This window comes from Callospermophilus lateralis, chromosome 3 (assembly GCF_048772815.1).
Source record: "Callospermophilus lateralis isolate mCalLat2 chromosome 3, mCalLat2.hap1, whole genome shotgun sequence".
Classification (NCBI taxonomy): Eukaryota; Metazoa; Chordata; class Mammalia; order Rodentia; family Sciuridae; genus Callospermophilus; species Callospermophilus lateralis.
Window position 1 is genome coordinate 63,163,546 of NC_135307.1, and position 20,044 is coordinate 63,183,589.

General features: G+C 40.4%; 1 protein-coding gene across 1 annotated transcript in view; it reads right to left on the reverse strand.

Annotated features, from left to right (window-relative positions):
* The window catches only part of Rad51b (RAD51 paralog B), a 574,557-nt gene that overhangs the window by 50,584 nt on the left and 503,929 nt on the right, over window positions 1-20,044 (reverse strand). The window lies entirely within an intron of this gene.

The following is a 20,044-nucleotide window of genomic DNA, read 5'->3' on the forward strand; positions in this document are numbered from 1 at the left end:
AACCCAGGCCGCACGCATGCCAGGCGAGCGCACTACTGCTTGAGCCACATCCCCAGCCCTCAAGGGACTTTTAATCTTGGAATATCAGGAAGGTAAATGGGAATGGGGACTGTGGTGAGAATGCATCCAGGATCTCCAGGGGCAGCCTCTGTTGTCATGTAGCAATGCAGTTCATAATTAACCACACCTTTTGATGTTTTTAAAAGAGAAGCCAGAAAACAATATTTTATGTAAAATTTCCTGATTTTTAAAATGTTAGCTTAATCTTAAAATTTTTGAGTTTTTAAGAACACACAAACATACTTGTGAGCCAGATAGTCTTATTCTCATCAAGCTAGCAATGTCTGCTCCATACAGCATAATCTCACTATTGACAAGCCCTGTGCAGGTGATTTCTAAGAATCTGTTTCAACCTCTGACTTGTCCCAGCACCTGTTCTCCATTTTCAACCACAAGAACTGCAAGTTGGAAATATGAATTTTAGACTATCTTTTCAATATCTTCAAAGCAAGCTCATAACTTCCAATATAAATGTACTCTTCCTTTTCTGTTCTTTTCTTCAGTCTTCCAATTACCTGTTTGAAACTTCAGTTTAAGTTTTATGTTTCTTTTTCTCCTATGCTTTTTACTTCAATAATACTCACATTTGATCTGTCCCATTTCCCTATTTTAAAATCCTCAGTAATGCTCTATGCCTGAGGATAAAATGTCTACTCCTGTACAATGTATTCTGGGCACTTCATCATTTGCCTCCCTCTCTCTGGCCTCATCTCTCTAAGGTCTATCACTGAATGGTTCACTGTGACCTCCTGTGAAGTCCTATTGATTTATCTAATTTATTTCACTTACATCCACCTCCTACCTTCCATCCCTCCTACTCCAATCTTGGACCCACATTAGTTTCTACCTAAGAATGACCAGGTTAGATTTCTACCTGGTGTTCTTGCTGCTGTCAGCTTCTCATACTGAAAACCATCCTCTATTTTCCTCCCTGATGACCATGGATAATTCCCCCAATTGAAGATGTTTTCAAGCATGCATAAGCACACTACTGTGCCACTTAAAACCAATATGCTCAAAAACTTTCAATGGCTCCCAAATGACTTCAAAGAATTTTAAGTTCCTAAGATGGATATTCAAGGGCCTTCACCCTGTGCTCAACCTGCCTTTTGTGCTTCTTTTCACTCCACTTCACATAGCCTTTGCTCCAATTTAATCACCCCAATTCCCCTCTTTGTCTGGAATGCTCCTACATCCACATGTCCAAGACCTACCCTGCCTGCAATGCCACAGTCCACGTGCTGACTTCTCTTATTGTTAGAGAAATAATGTCTTCCTCCTCTAAACTTCCATAATACTTTACTTCACTCTTTGAATTGGGCACATTCTATCATGATATAATATTTGTGTGCTTTTCTTATCACCCTTAGTATATATTTTAAAAGGGTTAGATGTATTTCTAATTTATACCAGCATGCCTGACTGAATGCAAAACGTGAGACCCAGAGGATGCTTAAAGAGTGATTAAATCACTAATAGGTTATTTCACTAAACTTTGAGCCATCTTATATACTTGTTATAGCAGTGCATTAAATTATTAATCCTATCTTGCTTAAATTAAGATTATCAGATTTACCTTTTACAAGCAAATTCGAGAAGCAAGTTGCTTACAATGTCTGCTAAGGGATAGGATAATGAGAGGCTAAGCTTTAAAGTTTGCCAAGAAAAAGCTACATGTGAATAATTAGGAGTTGCTAATTGGTTAGGCACTCTTTTTTTGGATAAACTGGAGGAGATTCCAGGGTCTAAAGGAAGACACAGGATGTTTACAGTGGTCAGAGCTGCATTTGGGCGAGTAGCAAGTATTTAAAGAACTCCATGACACTAAACCAATTAAAGCAGCATAAAAAGTACAATATACTTGCCTCCTCAACAGATTAACTCAGGTCCCAACTACGGGCCATGAGTGCAAATGACCACAGAAGCATTTCCAATGAAAACTGAGTAAGATTGAGATGTATCTCCAGGAGTCCTTACAAATATCATGCCACTGTAAGAGTAATAGCAGCAAGGCCTTGAAAGTTAATGATGCTAAAGACAATATTTTTAAAAGTACTATCCACTGGACACTGTGAAAGCCTTTTTATCAGGGGCTTACATACTGTTTGAGTTTCATATCTTACATCTTTTTTAATCTTCATAGCAACCCTGTGAGATAGATAATGTTATTCCTATTGACAGGCTGAGGCTTTAAGAGTTAAGTCACTCCTTCAAGGTCACATGGCTGGTTAAATCTTAACCACTACTCCTAATTGCCTTATCCAGGCTCATTATGTCTCTTAAGTCAAATATCCTGTTATTGTGCTAAGTCAATGGGGGCCTTAGGGAGGGCATGGAGAGAGCTCAAAGGCCCATCTCTTTGGATGACACTGGCAGAGGTATGTTGTGAGCATCTTATCACTCATCTGAACTCTGAATGTCACTAGGGCTTCACACTCAGCTTCCTCTGTTCTGATGTACTTTGATAACCTAGGGCAAGAGGTTTCCAGAAAGACAGCACATGTCCTAGCTCTGCAAATTATTTAACCTTGCTCAATTGGCCCTGTGGCTGGATTCACGCAAATCAGGTGGCCTGGAACTGACCCTCCCTCGTCAGAGGCTTAAAATCTGATTAGGACTGGGAAGATACTTCACTTACAAGGGCCTTTAATGTAGGAAAACAATTGGAAGTGATTATGGAGGTGGGTCACTTGAGATAGGGAGATGGAGAAGCTGTCAGTTATTATAAATGTATACCCTTATTTTCAACCAGAAAACTTAGTAGACTCTTATGTCTGTTGACTTTCTAGCATTCCTATGAAAAGGCTGGTATAAATGTCTGTTAATGTTATTTATGAGAAATTTAAGATAGGAGGAATCTGCTTACTGGCTTTTCAGAAAAGGTGATTTCCTGCCAAGTTGACCTAATTGGTCAGGAAACAGATAAGTGAATCTTCTCTATGCTCATCTTAAGAGGAAATTCTAAAAACTGGGGTATTTTCTCTCTCTTTTTTGATGATTGTGATATTTAGACCTACCAAGGCAGTATGACTTAATTGTCTGGAATTTGGTTGATTTTAATACAAATTTTTAAAAAATAAAGTAAATGAACTAGGCATTGAAAACATCTTATTGGGGGAATTATCCATGGTCACAGAATTGAACCTGCAGAAGCATTTGGGTAAGCTGCATAGAGCAAACCTAATTTATTTACTCTAAAGTCAAGGCTGTCTAAAAAAGACTGTGAGAACATTCATCCCCACTCTCTCAGAGACTCCTTTAGGTAAGTCAAAGAAAGCATGTTCTCTTTCTATGATGCTTATCCATCTGTAAAATGTGAATAATAATTGTTGCCTCCAGGCAACCAAAGGTTCTTGGTGACCCTGAGATGGAGATACTTGATATGGTTAAATGACAGGAGCAATGATGACCAAACATGGAAGATGAAAGTCAAGAAGAAAAGAAGTTTAATCACCCTATTCTCTATTTTTTATCCTGCTGATCATTAGGAAAGATAGTAAAGCTTAGTAGTGAAGCAGTTAAAACATGGATTCACTTTCTAGAATCTTTCATGACTACTATCTTTTGGATTCTATTTCCTACTCTTTTGGAGTAGGAGTTTGTTATGAAGACAAATTTCTCACAAGGCAAGGAGCTGTCTCTTTGCTCTCTACATACAGAGTATAGCCCTGGTGCAATGAGACTGGAGGAGGATAATTAGGTTGTTATGTAGCTTTAACTTTCATAAAGGGAATGGGCCTCTGGTACCAACTCGTGTCAGTATTCAGAAGGGGCCTGTTGGAGAGCCTGTAATGAGAAAACTCCTTTTCTGAAAACATTTCAATTTATGACTCCTCTCCTAAGCATTTCTGGGAGGTCAGACTGAATCTCTAGTGCATAACAGAAAAGTGTTTGCCCTGTAGCAGAAGGGTCAACTTTAAAAGGATAGACTTTTCCAAGTTAAAAAAAAAAAAAAAAAAAAAAACAGTGAAGAAAAACAAAGTAGTGACTCCCAGAATAGGAACAGAGGGGAAGGAAAAGTTCACGGCCTTAGAGGAATGAATATTCTGGATATTTGGTCCCTCCTTTCCCTTTAGATGAAAGGCAAATTATTGAAACTAGAAGAGAAATTTTTTTAAAAAGGGGGGTAGGGGGTGATCACACTTAAAAATGTTTTCAGGACTAAATAAATCCAGGGAAGGGGTGGTATGTTACCACTGGAACTGACATTCTCTTTCTTATCTCTGTCCTCACATTCTGAAGCATGTTCTATGTAATGCATGAGAGCTGCTGGCTAGCAGGCAGGGCCCTGAAGTTCTATTTTTGACTCAGCTGTGGACTTTTAATGAGGCCAGGTGGGAGAAGGAGAGTGGGATATGAAGAACATCAGAGTAGGCCTCAGTAATGACCAGTTATGTTACCTCTCTCAGCCTCAGTTTCCTCATCCATGACAAGAAAGAGTTGTTCAAAATTACCTCAAAAGTTCCTGCCTGAATTACAAATTTTGTCTATGGTACTCTAATGACAAAAAATTAGTTCCTCATTCAGAACCTCCCTTTCCCCGGGAAGTCTGAGAATGCAGTACTCCACATGTTGTCTTTGAATTGCTATGCTCTACCCAGCCAGTACCCATTTATGGATATATACGGTGCCCCTTTTTCTGACAGCAGATTTCTCTCCAGACTAGGGATTTTCTTTGTCTATTCTACCTACTAAAACCTTATGAAGGATAAATATGAACTGGCTAGTGGCCAAGTCCCACCGATACAACTTCACAATAACGAAGCTTAAGGATGGGAGTCTGAGTGCTAGAGTACGCATCAGGAGGGGATTATCATCCATTAAATTCAGTTTCTCCTGTTTAAAACCTGGCCCGGGGCAGTTGCTGAGCTTCAGCCTCAGTTTTTCATTGGGGCATCCATTTGAACTGGGGAAGTGACAAAGAATCTTGGTTACTCCTAATAGAAAGATGACCTAGGGGAAACATTTAGATCTGTTTTTCCCAAAATTTCCAAGTAGTCTAAGCTACCCCTGTGGGTCTTGTTCTATTCATGTAAAAAGACAAAATTTCAGCAACTACAATGGAAGAGGACAAATGGATTATAAAAGAAGGAAGGAGACTGCCTAGGTTAGGCTATTTCTAGAATAAGAATTCAAGTGACCTACAAGCTCAGTGAGGCCACAGGGCAAAGGTATCAAATAAAAGAGATTGGGATAGGCTCAGACATATATTCTCCAGCAAAATTAATTTCCTTGGGGGTTTGTAGTTCACTAACTGAACCTGTGAACCAGCTGTACTTAGTGTGCACTCTACTTCCTTGGGTCTCTAAAACTGACAATGGTCTGTAGGTCAAGTTCCAACGGAAGTGATATTTTTGACCTAGCTCTATAAATAGAGCACTGGAAAAAACCCATCAGCTGCAATGGCCCAGGGACCACACGCTATCTATCAAATAAGTAACCACAGTATCTGTGCTACCATTTTAGTTGAGAAAGAAATATCTTTTGTTATTTATAATCCTTTGAGCTTTGAGATTCTCAAAATACTTTAAAGCTATTAGTCTTCTTTCAGATTTACAAATAAGGGATCTGAGGCATAAAACCAAGTAAAAACTGCCTCATCAAAAACCATATGCCCATGAGGGAGGCATTTAGCTGGCTAATAAAGAAGGTTGCTTCACTTTGGTAAAGCAAAAAAATTCATTTCCAATGTCTTGGCTGGAGGTGAAAGGGACAAATGCAGTTCAGCTTTTCCCTGCACTACACACTGAGGCTGACTGAAGTCTCGATAAAACTCATTGCTAGGGAAAGAAAGAAAGTGAAACAAAAACAGAAAGGCAGGGCAGTCAGCACCTCTGGAATGTAAGACTTAGGTATGGATTAATCCTCTTCGGCAGAAGGTACAGCAGGGGCAGGGGTAAACTAATCTCAAGGATAAAGGCTGGTACATGCCAGCACAAGTTACTCAAATGATGACACTGGCTTTTGCGTGGGGAGAAAGTATTTTGTTTCCATAGTCTCGAGTGTCATCTAATTAGGACACTTTTGAAAATGAAATGGAGACATTTTAATGATTATATTGGGATAGCAGATAAATTGTGACTGTTCTGGGCAAACCAAGATATATGGTAACATTCCAGGGACACCATGTCCAAAACAGCCCAGAATCTGGGTGAGGATGTTCACTCTATTAGAAAAAGCTCAGTGTGGAAACCATCCCATATGCCAACCAAACAGTTCTGAAGGGGATATTACATAGGGCTGCTCTGTTGTGCTTGTAGTGACAATCATCAAGGTCTTCAAAGATAGCTGGGGAACACTAGCAAACTAGAGAAGAACAGAACTAGTGTCCAAATAGAAAGACACCATCTCCTCTCACCTGTTCAGCTCCCGATATCCTCCAGGAGATCATGTCCCTGAACCTCTTCTCTAATAGTTCAATTATCCACTTGCTATCATCTATTTAAGGGGGGAAATCCTGAATGATAATCTGGACCCTAGGCTCCCAACCCTTTGAAACAAAATTTTTAATTAAAAGTGAAAAAATTCCTTATTCAGGGCTGGGGATGTGGCTCATACGGTAGCGCGCTCGCCTGGCATGCGTGCGGCCGGGGTTCGAGCCTCAGCACCACATACAAACAAAGATGTTGTGTCCGCCGAAAACTAAAAAATAATTAATAAAATTCTCTCTCTCTCTCTCTCTCTCTTTAAAAAAAAAAATTCCTTATTCAAGAAAACACATGCCATCCTTAAGTAAATACTAGCAAAATAATGCAAAGAAAACAGAAACTGAACAATTTTTTAAAATATGAGGAATTTTCTTTTTGAATTCTTGTTTCATTGAAGATAAAGTCACAGCCAAATATGGGGCTCATGCCTGTAGACACAGCTACTTGGGAGGCTTAGGCAAAAGGATTACAAGTTCGAGGCTAGCAACATCAACTAAGTGAGACCCTATCTTCAAATAAAACAAAATAAAAAGGGCTGGGGATGTAGCTCACTAATAGAGTGCCTGTCTGGTATTATGTAAGGCCCTGGGTTTGATCCCCATCACTGGGGGTGGGGTGTGTGGTGGGGGGAGGCTGTGTGGGATAAGACAGAAGGATGAGAAAGATGCTACTTGAAAAAAATTTTTTTCCACAGTGTGTTCTATCTGCTGGCTCTGAATTCTTCAAATTGCACATATCAGCTGTCTTGGTATGATCTTGGCTTTTCTGCTCCCATAGTGGAATCTCAGGCAGCAGGAGGACACCAGAGCTGAATTCTAATAAGTCTTGAGTATTATACATGGTTCTCGTCTCATTTTTGACCATCTGATATTTATTTCAGGTGACATTGTCTGACACAGAAGGAACACAGATGTTTGTTCTCATCTTATATTGGTTATAGCTCTAATGGCTGGTGGCTGGGGGCTGGGGGAATCACACCCAGATGTGTGCCTTTAGTCAGCTACCTTTGGAGAGAGAGGGGAAGGGTTAAAAAAAAAATGGCATATCCTTTATCAGTTACTCTTCTCGATAACTATATCACTTAACTGAAATGATATCACATAACTGACTTAAAACTATAATGAAGTAATATTTGAAAGCTTTATATATCCAAGGACCTGGATTAGACAATGAGAAAGTCAGGTGACAATGCACTTGACTGAAAAGCCAGAGGGCACATGTGATTTGCCTTTGGGATTTCAGTTCAGAAGGAAAATTCAGGACTGAGAGCTGGTTCTTTGCTGGTGCCTTAGCTGATATGACTTGGTCCTGGATGAAGACTGCTCTGCTTCAGGCCCACACTAGATCACTGGCTCTATGTAAGCAGTAAGGACACAAGAGAATATTGTTATTTATCAGGACATATATTTTAAAAAAGAAAAATGTTTTCATGAATATTTCCATGAAAACATCCGTTGTCACAAGCCATCCATGGGATGTGTGTGGACTATTGTGCGCAGTAGCCTCGTGAGGGGATAAGTCTGGCACTGGTAACTTATCTGGGGCACTCCCCACAGGGATTGACCACCTGATACAGGTGAACTTCCCCCTCAAGCTGTGCTAAAGATCCCACACAGCACCTGAGATGGGTGACCTGCCAAGATGTCAGTCAACCTGCTGACTGCAGGACATCAAGAATTAAGACTTTGCCCTTGAAACCTTATCCCTGCCTTTGATGTACCCCCTTAAGTAAACCACCAGAGCCATCTTTTCTTTGTCTAGTTCCAGACAAACCAGATAGATCTAGTTCCATGTAGACTAGATCTATAGGGGCTTCGCCTATTGTAAATATATTTCTGAGTATTTGTGTTTTGTTATTTACTAATTATTTGAGATTTTAAGTTTTAGGGTGGCTTAGATTCCCCTGGGCAGGAAGAAGAACCCCCAAATGAGATGTTGGCTGTCGATCCCTGATAATCAGTGGCTTAAAAAAAATTAATGCAAAACAACATTTCAACTTAATGCAATGTCTAATCTTAGACACACACAAAAAAATGTCATAAGAGGGGTGAAGTGGCGACCTGGAAGGCTAAAGTAGGAGGATTACAAGTTCAAGGGTAGCTGCCTTTAGTAACTTAGTGAGACAATGTCTCAAAATTAAAAAATAAAAAGGGCTAGGAGTGTAGCACAGTGGTAAAGTGCCCCTGGGTTGGGTCTCCCATACAAAACAAAAACAAAAACAAAAAAACACCCAAAGAAAGAAACAAACAAAAGCCATAAGGACATTATTGGGACACTTGGCAAAGTTTGAACAATGCTGGTACATTAGATAATAGTAGTGTATCAATGCTAATTTCCCTGGTGAGGTAATTATATTGTGGTTATGTAAAATAAATTGTTTTTCCTGGGAGATAAATGCTGAAATATTTGGAGATGAAGGATCATGATATCTATAGCATTCTCAAAATGGGCATGCAATATTATAAAAATAAATTGATAACAAAATGCAAGAGAGATAAAACAAATATGACAAAGTATTAACAACCTAGGTAAAGGGTATATGGGGAGTTCACTGTACTTTTCTTTGAACTTTTCTGTAGGTTTGAACTCTTTTCTCTGGATCTTACCCCTCAAAAATTATTGTGAAAATATAGATTAGCTTACCCTAAGAGATGATCACTGATATAAAATCAGTTCATTGGATTGGATTTCTGGAGAAATTATTAGAGCATTGTTTCAGATGTGTATTCTGTGCATCAGAATCACCTTGTTCACTTTAAAACAATGCTGAATTCTGGGCCCCAGCTCAAACTTAATGAATCAGCATCTCCCAAGGTGCTGCTCAGGAGTCTGCATTTTTGAAAAGCTCTCGGAGATGATGTTCATCTTGTCTGAGGCATATGCTGTTTCGCTTGCAATTGTAGCCTCCTGGGTCCCCATGGAGAGTGCACATACCCTTGAGGATACATTTGCGTTAGAAATCCGCCACCTTGTATCTTGTGAAATGGCTCTATCCTTTTTATTTTGAAGGCATCATTCTGGAGAATGTCCTTTGGCCCAGTTTTTAAGACTCCTGTTTGCTGATACAAAGGGGAGAGGTAAATGTTTTTTAGAGTGGCCATAATTAATCTGACTGGAGCTATTGTCAGAGATGTCACCCAAAACATTAATTCAGAAAGTCTTGGTAAGGAGGGGTAACTGACAGCCTATGGCTTAAAACAGGCCAGGGCTGGTGCCTGGTCACTCAGAGACCCTCATTAAAGTCCCTTCTCCGTCATGCTCCCTGACCTGCAGTTCTTCAAGACATCATCTTTCAGAGTTCCAGCTCCTCTGTCTCCTCTGTGAGACAGGAACAGAGTGCCTCTCAGGGAGTCAGGAGAACCAAGGGGACAGGAGACAGCCGCCCTGAGGTGCTTTGAAAACTCAGAGGACATTAGTGCAGCTGATGAAGTCAACTAAAGTGTTTTTTTTCCTTTGATCTCAACATGTGGGCACAATCATTACCTCCACTTCATACAGAAGTGACTTGATCACGGAAACCTACTTCACTGAAGGCAGAGCTGGGGCCTGAGCCCAGGCCTTCCAGGACTTTCCATGGTCCCTGTGCTTCCTTTCTGACATAAGAGAGCACATCTTTGTGGAGAATGCTTTTAATTATCACCTTGCCCAGAGCGTGATGATTTATTGTTATGCTTTTCTCCCACCCGCTCCACTGCCCCTTGCCCCTTGGGGAAGCAGAGGATCCTGATAGGAATCAGGACACGTTCATGAGCAGGAGGGAATGGAATGCTGGCATCACACTTGCTTACTGACCCCGAAGGCTCTCAGAAGTGGGTGAGGGAAAGAAGTTTGGTGCAGGGGATCCCAGTTTCTCAAACTCCTGAGTTTTAGATGAGAACCCAAAGGAATTTCATTTTCCCACATTGGTGAATTCGCCTTGTCTGCTTGAATTCCCTCAGTGCTGCTTGTGTTTCCTCTACATCTGAACTGGGCCTCCTGAGTCAAGGCTAGGAGAAGCTGGGACACTTCTCCTTTTGGGAGGTATGTGCCCCCACATGTATGCATAATGTGAGAGGCAGGGATGTCCCTATGTCCACCCAGCAACACAAGGCTCACAACAAATGGGGGTCATTGGAGGGGGAAAAATTCCATTTTTGATAGACAATCACACTGGCCTCTAGAACAGAAGTTGCAAGATTCCAGCAACATGCAGACTGTTAGTGTGTGTGTTGTGGTGGGTGGAGGGGGTCTTGGGCAACAGAGATGACCATCCTCTAAATTCCTAAATTGGGTGCCCCAATCCTCAGGGGCCCAGTCAAGTGTTTTCAAGCTGCCTCATAGAGGGAAAGGAAAACAATGAGAAATATGCTGATACCAGTGGGATTATTTTAATTGGGGGAACTGGTTTTAGTGAGCAGCGGGCAGTCAGGACACATCTGCAAAATATGAATTCTTAAGCAAAGCAATTTCCTTCTTCCTTGACAGCTACTATTTATCCAGAAACAGGAAAGAAATATCCAGAAATGGGTTTGCTGAAAATGGCCAGTATCAGCAGAGTAATCAAGACCTCCGATCTCGTGTTATGAATCCCACACCTCAGATGTCAGTTGATGTAACAAGTAATGGTCAAGACTTATGCAGTAACACTTTGGGATAATTAGTGTGTTTCAGGTGCTAGGCTAAATGGCTCACTTACATTATCTCTATGAGGAAGGTACCATTATCAGACCAATTTTGCTTGGGAAATGGCAGAACCAGGATTAGAACACCACAGTCTGGTTCATTATTTCTCCTTTCAATGATTCTTTCAGTCATTTAGAAAGTATTACAAGAGTGATCATCTGTCATCCCCTGTGGGAGGCAACCTCAACTCATCATTTCTTAGACACTCCACTTGTATTCTTTTCCTTATTAAATTTTAGTATGCAATTTATTTTTCAGAGTCATCTGTGCCATTCTAGAAAAGCATATTTTAATAATGTTCTCTTCCTAATGTTAGGAAACTCTTAGTCATATGATAGGCTTCTAGCAATTGATACAGAAGAAAAATAAATCTCCAGGTTTTCTCCAACTGAAAATATGTAAAATAACCCCAGTTGCCAAAGCCATGACTGGCTTTCTTTCTGTGATTTTAATTTACACATCTGTCTCACCTTTTGCCAGAAATGTATGATTATATATCTTTATATCTTAGGACATGTCTATATTTTATGACATTTTTATTTTTATTTTTATCACCACAATTCTGATATTTATATGATTTCTTTTATAAGTGTTAACTCTACAGTGAAAAAAATAAAATAGAGGAAGTTAAACATAAGAGAGTTAAGAAGAGCCCTAACAAAAGCCAGTTAGCCCATGTTTTCATGTTCTGTGCTTCTGGGGTGGGAAGAAGGACAAATCATAGCTACTATCTATGAACACCTATTGTGTGTCAGAAACTGTTCTAAGTACTTAATGTAATGATAAACTCTTAATCATCACAATAACAAAACAAAGAAGATACTATTATTGCCCTCATTTTATAGATGACAAAACTTTACCTCCATTGTACAACTAGCAAGTGGAAGAGCCAGGATTCAAAACCTTGCAGTCCAGGACCCATAAGCCAGCCTTACCCAGGATTCTGACAAGCAGCAGTGGCTGGTATCCTTGCTCTGGACACTTCCCATGCCAGCAACTGAGTTAGACTACTAACCAAGGATTCTTTAAAAATCCTTAAACCAAGAAGGCCCATAAAGTTTTTATGACATTATCATAAGCCCACATGTTTATGAAACAAAGTAATGGTACAAACAGAAGAATCATGTGTTTATTATTTTTTGAAATGAAAGATTCTATCATTGGTTCTTAGAAAAGTGGTGTGCCCACAGCCATGCACTTAAGCCACTAGTCAGTACTAGGATAAACACTCCATTCACATCTACCCCTTGAGTCTGTATTACTGGTTCACTTGGAGGGTCCCATGAACTCTCTTGCCTGGATCCGGGTACCTCTGCAGTTGTCTATGGCTGTGTTTAAGATGAAAGGCTCCGTAACAGCCCAAGTTCTAAATTAAAAACAGCACAACAATGATGATGTAGCAGCAACAATAAAATAATAATAAAGTAGGTGGTGGAAGTAACTCAAGGGTGTAAAACTTTCCTTAAACTGATCATCAAGAGAAGGGAGGTTCCCTATTTAAACAGGCAAGTGCCTAACAGCAGGAACCTAAACTCATTATTATTCTGTATTTTCTTTTTTCATGAGTGGAAAATTTTTCTATTCTTCCCCCTTCTATCCCTCTCAAAAGAATCACAAACTTTAAAAGTAGCAAGCCCCTACTTTAAAAAATTTTCTAAATAAAAACTCATAAAACCATAGTGATTGCAAAACTGTTTTGTGTGGGGGAAGGGCAGGTTTTTTTTTTTTTTTTTTTTTCTTAGAAGAGCTAATTTCATAGGATTGGAAAAGGAGAGAGATGAGAGGAGAAAGGGTGGGAGCACAGAAGAAGAGAGGCGGGAGAGGAGGGGATAAAGAGGAAGAATCGCTGGCTTCAAAAAGCAACATTGTCCAGAGAGGTGAAAGGGAACAGATGGCCGTGGAGAATGTGGCCCTCAAAGCCCTGAAGAAAAGGGCGATGCTGACAGATCTTGCTGTTTCCCATTGACGCTTGGGTGTTCTGGGGTGGGGAGCCGAGGCCAGCGCAGGGGACAGACCTCTGTTCCCAGCGGCTCACTGGGACACTGGTACTGAGGCTCACTGAGAAGAAAGAGCAGGCCTGGGGGTGTGGGGGCAGCAGCTGTGGCCACAGAGGGAAACCACAACAGTGGGCAGCAGCAGGGACAGCCTTCTCCTTCTCCTCTGGCTTGACCCAGGAAGGTTAGCCCAGTGCTGGACTTTGTCCTGGCAGAGGTGAAGGAAAGGACAGGAGCTGGAGAACCCACTGGGGGAGGCTGTCTGGGGTAAACAGATACCCGGGGAGAGGGAAATGAAGAGAGGATTCCAAGTGCCTTTAGAAGATTGAAGACATTCAAACTACAATAAACAAGAAATCTGGGTCTTTGAAAAAGGTCAGAGAATCCTGCCAAGTTAATCTGATATTATTTCACAGCATCTCAGGGCACAGAAGCAATTTGCTGAGGAAAACTCAAACATGAGTTGGTGGCAGACTCAGGAAGGGACCCAGGAGTTGGTCTCAGGGGTTTGTCAGCCTCTAAAGAGGTGCAGGCTTCAACAGGGGTTGCCTGACACAGCAGGACCAAGGAGCAGAGGTGGGTTTGTGTGTGCATACATACGCCTTAGGCACAGGAATGGGATGCTCGTGGGCTCCTTGCATATAACTACACCACACTGGAGGATTGTCACTGGAGACTCACAGGTCATTTCAGAGCAGAAAGAGTACTTGAACCCCTGGCCTGGCTGGTGAACTTGTCCTTCAGCCTCTGCAGATGGAGGCCTGGAGAACGGGTGAAGAGGGGAACTGGTTTGCGGAAGCAGTTATTACAAAGAGGCTCATCAACTTCAGGGACAAAGATGTAATCAGTACAATTTCCTTAATATAACTTTGATCAGGAAAATTATCATTTCAAATGACGTCTTGACCTCTCTCTATACCCTGAGGAGGCTCCTGCCTCTTAAGAGGGAACCACATTGTTCCTGTCTCATGGTCCAGTCATCCCAGAGAGTTATAGCAGCTCAAAACATTTCTCTAGTTCTGATTTTCCACTCCTCCTGCTTGGCCCTGAAAAGGACAGCAACCTGTACTGAGGGCTAAGGGTCTGGAGACAGTGGAGTATGGGTTTGGGGAAACAGATCCCTCATCTGATCATTTGGAAATATCCCTATACGTCAGGCCCCATGAACATCTCTCATCTAACCTTCTGTGGGAGGAAGGGGATTTAAAAGAAAGCTCTAAATATACTGAGTGACCTGCAAGTTCACTTTTACCTGGGGCTAGGCCTCCCTTTTCACCTGAATAAGGGTGTCACATGGCCATCAAGTCCCACATTTTGCACTGTACATACATCTGAGTTACTGAGAAAATTCCCATGGAGCGGCATAATAAAAAAGATCAACCATGATAAAGACCTTGGCTTTTATTTCCCTGCTTCATCCAAATTGCTCCCCAGGCGCTTTAGACTTAGAAACTCCACTAATCAACCTTATAAACAGCAGCCCAGTCTCTGCATAGAAATTACTTTGTATAGCTCCTAAGTGAAATGCCCGGGGGGATAGAAGATGCCCAAGGCTTTAACAATCACAACATAACACAGCCTCAGTATGAGAATAGAAGACAAGCACACTTTGACATCCCAATTGAAACTCCAGACTGAATCCGACATAGAAGAATGTAATTACCTTTCCTAGTTTGATGGTACACTAAAGAAATTGGAGAAGTGGAATACCTATTAGGTCCCCACTAATCCTCCTCCTACATTCAAAGCAGGGCTAGTTCCTGGAATTCATTTCTGAGTATTCTTACTCCCCACTATTGTTAAACAGCTCAATTGATAAGTGCTTCCAGCTAATAATGCGTTCTGCTGAGCTAACCCCCTCCTCTTTCCCAGCAGCTCAAAGCACTTTACAAATATCACCTCATTATTCTTTATGGCACTCAAGTGAGCCTGATAGGTGGAAAGGTTCATTATCTTCTCCTTGCCAATGGGGAAATAGACAAAGGGAAGAGAAGTGACTCGCTGAAGCCAACAAAGCAGAGGCAGAACTGGAACTAAAACTCAGCCATTCTCCTGACTCCAAATGTGCACATGTCCTATGTCAGCTTGTAAAGCAGATCTGCTGACAGGGCAGGATTTCCTTGCTGTGGGCTGTGTTGTAATCAACAGGTCCACAGCATCAGGACAGTGGGCTAGAGGGGAAAGGGCATGAGTAGAGATGGAGAGGCCCCATGAAAATGGCCTTAACTAGTTCAGACAAATTTCTTCATCTCTGAGTTTCACTTCCCTCCTCAGAGAAGGAGGTATTTAGGTTAGAGGATCCTTTAGCTCTGAGACAAGGGGTGAAGTGAGAGTTTGAAAAAAAAGGTTTTATTTTTCACCAGCCCCTTGTGATCATCCCTTTTGTAAGCTTGAAATAGCAACCCCGTCTTTTGATAGAGTGCTTCATGTCATCCACTGTCCACCCAAATAATAGTGGGGATCAAATCAGTCAGTTTGATATGGAAAATGGGAGAGGTGGTGCTGGGGTACCAAGGCCAAGTACTAAAGAGAGACAATACAGGCAGAGAGCAGGAAGATAGAAGATTTCAAGGGCCATAAAGGGAAACATTGGCAAGCAATACCTTGAGCCATGCCTCAGCCCCAACCAGGGGCACTCCCTACATTCCATGGAGCCCAGGACAAGTTCTCCAAAGTATAAGAAGGTCCCAGTGACACAGGGTTTGCTTTTGTTTTTCTAGAGGATTCATTTGCTAACCCCCTAACTCATGTGAACAATGTCCTGATGTACCATGCAGTGGTGGTTTTCCATTTAAACAGAATTTCATTTTAATAAAACATTAATATGCCTTCTTCAAGTTAATTAAAACTGGATTACACAGCAGATTTTGTAGGTTTTAATTTGTGTGGTTTGAGTTCCATAGGCCAGAGCTTTTAAAAAAACAAAAACAAAAACAAAAAACTGCAATATCTTATCACTCTGATATTCTACACTTTCTTTTCCTAAATGATGCTTTGGTACTCTTCTTGTGCCACAAAGAGAGTTAGAGAGTAGAGACATTTAGTAAAATCAATATTTGTTTGGAGAAGCAGCCCCCACAACCAGCATAATAACCTTGGAATGAGTTTTGTGTGATGGGCCGATTACAGAGACTGGATATAAAAGACTGACTGTGCAGCCGCCAGAAGAAACACATTTTTGTAATAATTGAGTTGTTTCTATTGGCCCAGCCTTCTTTGCATTCACCATGGGAACTAAGTCAAGTTTGTTTGCTTTTCTTTCAGAGATTACAGAGCATTCTTATTCCTTCTACATACAGAGTAAAATGAAAATAATAGATATCTCCTGAAAGTTTTTTTTTTTTTTTAAAGATAAAATTTTAGTCATCTTCAAGTACAGCTGTAAAGGCAACTGGTTGCAAACTCTATTCCATCTGCTCTCTCTGAGGGCCTCAGCTTGACCTTGTGGAACCTTCTTTCTGGGAAGTTAAAGAATTTCCAGGATTAGCTCAAGTCTGAGGCTGCCAACTGTGACAATCTACAAAGCTCTCTTAGGTAATGATTCAGACCCCATTTCTGCTCAAGGCCAAGACGGTCCCCAGTGAGTTAAAGATATTCTCATTTCCTGGACCTAGACTATAATGTGAGTTGACCCCGGAAGAATTTTGGAAGGCAAGCCTCAGCATCTTTGCATACTAAAGATTCAACAACTGATATATCTATGACAACTGAAATGTAATTAAACTTGGAAAGTAAGGGTGAAGAGATCATCAGAAACAAGTTTCAGAAAGAACACCACAAGAACAGAGAGAGAGAGCATGCAAGAGAAAAAAAAACTCACGAATTTAATAACGATCGATCTTCACTATCTAATTGTGAGGGAAGTGTCTTGTGAAAATCTCCTGGACTGAATATTTTAATTTTCCAAAAGTATGCCAAGTTTCCAATGCTGATTAGATAAAATGCCAAATTCCTCTCACCATCCCAACCCTAAGTTGGGTAAGAATGAGTCAAGGGGCTGGAGATGTGGCTCAAGCGGTAGCGCGCTCGACTGGCATGCGTGCGGCCCAGGTTCGATCCTCAGCACCACATACAGACAAAGATGTTGTGTCCGCCAAATACTAAAAATTAAATATTAAAATTCTCTCTCCCTCTCTCTCCTTTCTCTCACTCTTTCTTTAAAAAAAAAAAAAAAAAAAAAGAATGAGTCAATACTCTTACTGACATCAGCTGGCCCACAGAAAGAGAAGGCTGCAAATCCTACCAGAGACAGCCCAAGTGTAACAGGGTCGGATATTGCCCTGATCACTCCTCAGACACTGTCTTTCCTTGAATCTTCCAAATAGGTGGCTGATGAAACAGCAAAGGAGTTTCTAACTTCTCTATAACTAACTCATTCTGTGACTTCCATAGACCTCCCTTTCTCCATTTAAACAACAATAAAAAAAGTAGGATTGGAGGGATTCTAATGTTCCTTTGACCTCCGAGATGCCCTATGACTACTGTATCTCTGCACAGACTGGCATTTTTCCCAGATAGGGTATATTCTCTACTTTTTAAGTTTCAGCCAATGCGGGCCTCCAAGAGTGCCTGACAGTCAGTGTCTGAGGAGTCTCAGGTCATGTATTCAAGTTTTACTTGCTAACAGGAGCATTTACTTCTTCCACTCCTGTAGGATGGGAGTTACCTCAGAATTATAGTGTTCCAGGTGACATTAATCAGGGAAAACCACTAGTATATGCCAATAGATAAAATCCAAAATGAGTAAAGATGAAGATCTCAAATGTGAAGATTTAACAAGTCCAAACTATAACAGGTTAAGCTCATAGTGTGAACACTTAGTCAGTAAAGAGTAGCTTTTTAAATAAATGACTAGAATTTCAAAACAGATTTTTCCATTATCCAAGATTTGCAATCTAGTTAATAACCCAGCTCAGCAACTATATCCATAACAATGTATTTCCACAATGTTGGTTGAGGAAATTTTAAGAATAGTCAGCAACTCCAAGAAACTTTTCATTCAAGGACTCCAAAATGTTATGTAAGTATTATTTCTTATGATCCCAAACAGATGTGGCGATGAGGCTCTTCATCTGAGAAATAAGGAACATTTTACAGGGTTGTCTTAGGGTAGAAAGTAAGCCAGGACTTGACAGAGATTCCAACAAGCCACTCTCAGAATTATCTGGCTTCTAATCTGTTACACATTAACAGAAGAAGCAACGGCTCAATTTGGTCTTCAGTATCAGATTTCCCTAGCAACTCAATGGTCCATTTGCTTATTACCTTTATTTGGAAATCTGGAAGTCTGACCAGGATGAACCAAATATAGAACTGCCAGAATGATTAATACATAAAAACTCGTGTGTATTCTTAATTTTTTTTAAAAAATGAATTTTCACTCTTCTACATTACTTTTCAATTCAGTTTAGAGTGCAGCTTCCTTAAGATAGACTGACATTTAGAACACATTGATAAATCTGGATAAAATAAGTACAAAAGCTAATTGCAAAGAAGTTGTTAAGCATTATGTTCTAATTTTAAAAACTCACATAAGTTTTATACATAGAAAAGTGGCTAGAATTATAAATACTTATATTTTTCATCATCTTACTGTAATGGGTTATAATCTTTATTTTCTTTTTTTGGCTACCCATATTTTCTATTGAAAAGAACATAGATAAACTTCATAACATAATATTGAACAGAAGAACTAATACCAATGAGGTTCAGAACCTACTGTTTGACTCCATTTATATAAACAGGCAAACTAATCTATGGTTGTAGAAGTCCAAAGAGTGGTTTAGGTACTACTAGGAAGAGCGGGGAGGGGTGGGACAAGGGGAATGAAAGGAAGGGGGAATTTGTGGGTCAGGTATTAAATGTTCTGCTTCTTAATCTGGATATTGGTTATACATGTGTGTCCACTGAGAAAATTTGTGGAGCTGTACACTTATGATTCATACACTTTTTTATTTGAAGAATATACTTGATTTTAAAAGTTACTTAAAAAAAAATACTAAATGCTTCTTCACACATACTTCCAGGAAATCTAGAGGAAAGGCTCTTTGTGAGGAGGTAGAGAGAGAGATTTCAAACTGCACTTTCAACTGTACAGTGGTCTTCTTTGGGTGATGACAATGACAAGGAAGAGAAAGTATAATTCCACAGAGAGGGGCCCTGGCAAAAAAACCCCACAGATGTATGTCACTGAAGGGTCCCAATTTGTGAAGATCAGTATCCTTGCATATCCCTTGACAATACAAGATTAATGGTAACTCAAAATCTGAGCAAAAAATTTTCACTTAACTCAAGCTCACTAGAGGCCTTGCATGAACCAGATGTAGCTACCTTGGGAGGTGCAGTTCCTGTACAGGGCCAACATTTGTGAAAACAAGTAGCTGATTCAGTTACAAGGGAAACTCTGTGAAGGCAGAAACTTTGTATTTCCAATGCTTAGGGCAAGATCTTCATAGGATAGGGACTTGATAAACATTTTTGAGGTAAGTGAATATAGAAAGCTACTTTCAAAAAGAAGAAACTATTTCAACTCAAGTAGCAGTACCATGAATGGTAAAGGGGAAGGAAAAGGATGGACTTAGGATGATACATATTGGATTGGTGATATAAGTCTCTGTCCCCTCCAGTGTTCCTTCATTAAGCTAAGATGGGATAAGGCATGGGGAGATTTGTGTTGCTGTACACGTCTGGTAAAGCAATCCAGAAGAAGAGCACTGTCCAAGAGAAATATAATGCAAGCCACAAATATAATTTAAAATTTTCTAGTAGCCAGATGAAAAGATGAAATAGACGTCAACAATACATTTTAGTTAGCACAATATGTCCAAAACATTATCACCACAACATGTACTCAATATAAAAAATTAAGATATTTTACATTATTTTTTCCCACTTTACATC